Here is a 3,589-nt window from a genome sequence, read left to right on the forward strand (position 1 = left end):
AAAAGTATTTAGTCAGCCACCAATTGTGCAAGTTCTCCCACTTAAAAAGATGAGAGGCCTGTAATTTTCATCACAGGTACACGTCAACTATGACAGACAAAATTAGAAAAAAAATTCCGAAATCACATTGTAGGATTTTTTAATGAATTTATTGGAATATGAATGGTGGAAAATAAGTATTTGGTCAATAAACAAAAGTTTCTCAATACTTTGTTAATATACCCTTTGTTGTGACACAGGTCAAAACGTTTTCAAGTTCTTCACAAGGTTTTCACATGACTGTTGCTGGTATTTTGGCCCATTCCTCCATGCAGATCTCCTCTAGAGCAGTGATGTTTTTGGGGGCTGTCGCTGGGCAACACAAGACTTTCAACTCCCTCCAAAGATTTTTTCTATGGGGTTGAGATCTGGAGACTGGCTAGAGCCACTCCAGGACCTTAAGAAATGCTTCTGTCTGCAAGCCACTCCTTCGTTGCCCGGCGGTGTGTTTGGGATCATTGTCATGCTGAAAAGACCCAGCCACGTTTCATCTTCAATGCCCTTGCTGATGGAAGGAGGGTTTCACTCAAAATCTCATTCCATACATGGCCCCATTCACATTTCTTTCCTTTACACGGATCAGTCGTCCTGGTCCCTTTGCAGGAAACAGCCCCCCAAAGCATGATGTTTCCAACCCCATGCTTCACAGTAGGTATGGTGTTCTTTGGTGCAACTCAGCATTCTTTGTCCTCCAAACATGACGAAGTTGAGTTTTTACCAAAGTTATATTTTGGTTTTCATCTGACCATATGACATTCTCCCCAATCCTCTTCTGGATCATCCAAATGCACTTCAGACGGGCCTGGAGGTGTACTGGCTTAGCAGGGGGACACGTCTCGCACTGCAGGATTTGAGTCCCTGGCGGCGTAGTGTGTTACCTGATGGTTGGCTTTGTCACTTTGGTCCCAGCTCTCAGCAGGTCATTCACTAGGTCCCCGCGTGGTTCTGGGATTTTTGCTCACCGTTCTTGTGATCATTTTGACCCCACGGGGTGAGATCTGCATGGAGCCCCAGATCGAGGGAGATTATCAGTGGTCTTGTATGTCTTCCATTTCTAATAATTGCTCCCACAGTTGGGATTTCTTTTCAAACCAAGCTGCTTACCTGTTGCAGATTCAGTCTTCCCAGCCTGGTGCAGGTCTACAATTTTGTTTTTGTGGTGTCCTTCGGCTGCTCTTTGGTCTTGGCCATTGTGAAGTTTGGAGTGTGACTGTTTGAGGTTGTGGACAGGTGTCTTTTATACTGATAACAAGTTCAAACAGGTGCCACAATGCCATGAAAAACGAGTGAGGACAGAGGAGCCTCTTAAAGAAGAAGTTACAGGTCTGTGAGAGCCCAGAAATCTTGTCGTTTGTAGGTGAACAAATACTGGTTTTTCCACCATAATTTGCAAATAAATTCATTAAAATCCTACAATGGGATTTTCTGTGGATTTTTTTTTCTCCGAAATTTGTCTGTCATAGTTGATTCGTGTACCTATGATGAAAATTACAGGCCTCTCTCATCTTTTAAGTGGGAGAACTTGCACAATCTGACAATTAAATACTTTTTTGCCCCACTGTATATAACACTTATGCAGAAGTGGTCTTTTTGCTGGTGTAGCACTGTTTACATTAAAGGGAGCCCAAATAGTGGAGTTGGCCAACTTGAGAAGCAGCTACTGTTATTATGTTGATTGAATTGCTGACCCATAAAAGACACAGGATTATCTTTGTGGTCATACAGTGCCCTGTGGACTGTTTTCACTCACAGTCTCGCTCAGGGGAAACCACATGCCTCCAAATACTCCAGGCTGCCTGTTTCATGCTTATGGCCCTGTCTAAGATAGCTGTTTTGTGTTCCTATTCTCTGTGGACCTGCTTACTCCAGCTCTTGACTCCTGTCAGTTGTACCATGTGATGTGGTCTTGTAAGCCAGGCTAACATAATCATTTATGAGATACAGTCTGGTCCCAAGACTATCTGTGATGCAACTGCTTATGAATGATGATATCATGGCACAGAGGAATGATTGCTTCTCATCAAATTACAAGAATTATGAATACTAAAATGTCATAAGCTTTTTGCAATACGTCTTCAAAATACCTTAGGGATAGAATTAACAAGGCCAAAAGAAAGTTTCATGTATGATTAATGTATGATACCCCCCTCTTTTTAGTGGGCTACTGTGCGGATGGAGAGAGGCGCAAAGGAGAAGAATCAACATCTTTATAAACCCTATAGCAATGGAAGTACGACCTTTTGATGTACATCTCCTCACTTATGGGAATGGTAATCTCTCTGTTGTTGCATTAACTCTGTCTCTCTTTCTATCTCCTCCCCCCCCCTACCTCCCTCCCTCCTCTTTCTGTCTCAGGTATCATAGCTAAAGAGCTGTCTTCTCTGGAGCAGGAGATCCAGGGAGCTCGTGCCAACGTGCACACTCTGAGCTCTGAGCCTGAGTTTGAGATGGCGGACATCATGTGAGTTTCTGCCGGCGGGGGGTGGAGAGCATCGTGGGATGATGAGGAGTGAGAGCCAAGCGCTTTCTCTGCTCAGGAGCTGGAGAGTCCTGGAACCTGCTGGGACACGCAGCCTACTAACTTCCGCCACATCCAGCCTGCGGCTCAGCGTGTACTCTGGGGACTGGGTCTCTTCATCCGGGCTGGCTTCCTGCTGCCACTCAGGTCAGAGGTCAAGAGTCAGGGGTCAGGGTCACCATCTAAGGCAGGAAACCTATTTCACGAGTTATTATACGCCAACAAGGAGCTGTTGTGGGCGTCAAGGAAGGTTACAAATTGGATTTATGAGAATTTTGGTTATTTAGCATGAAAGACCGGTTTTATGTGGTTTTTGGACACAACATATGTTGTCAACTAAATTGATGTGTGTGGACTGACTGAAGTTCTGTTTTTGTTCTACAGGGTTACTCTGGCAGCGTCTGGCACTTGGTCTGCTTGTGAAGTCTTGACTACCATAGTGGGCTTCTTTACCAAATTGCTGGCTGGTACGTTTCCACCAACATACCCTCAGAATCCCACACACAAACTTACAGTACCTCATCTACAAGAAGATTCTGTATTGGTGGGAAAGGCTTATTGTCAGTGCGGTTGATCTCCTCAGGTAGGACGTACCTGGGTGAGAGAAGATTCATCTGATGTCTTATAAAGCATCTAATGTCCAGATCCCTCACTTTCGCCATCATCACCTACCACAACAGGTACTGTAGACCAACCAAATACTCACTGGCTAGCTTATCCACAACTTATCAGCTCAGACAGAGACAAAAACCTACTGTATTGTGTCACAGCTTCTGCCCATTTAATGACTCGACACCCTAGTTTGTACTGAGCTCAAAAGACAGTCTTACAGTGCCTTCAGAAAGTATTCATACCCCCTTTGAACTTATTCCACAGTTTGCGTTACAGCCTGAATTCGAAACGGATTAGATAGATTTTTTCTCTCACTTTCTATCTACACAATTGCCCGATAATGACAAAGTGAAAACATGTTTTTTAGAAATGTTAGCAAATTAATTGAACGCTCGAAATAAATAAATATTTAATTTACAT

General features: G+C 43.8%; 1 pseudogene; it reads left to right on the forward strand.

Moving 5' to 3' along the window:
- Window positions 1–2,196: 2,196 nt before the first annotated feature.
- On the forward strand, window positions 2,197–3,237 carry LOC123491043 (annotated as a pseudogene).
- Window positions 3,238–3,589: the final 352 nt, after the last annotated feature.

This window comes from Coregonus clupeaformis, unplaced genomic scaffold, assembly GCF_020615455.1.
Source record: "Coregonus clupeaformis isolate EN_2021a unplaced genomic scaffold, ASM2061545v1 scaf6786, whole genome shotgun sequence".
In the NCBI taxonomy this organism is placed as follows: Eukaryota; Metazoa; Chordata; class Actinopteri; order Salmoniformes; family Salmonidae; genus Coregonus; species Coregonus clupeaformis.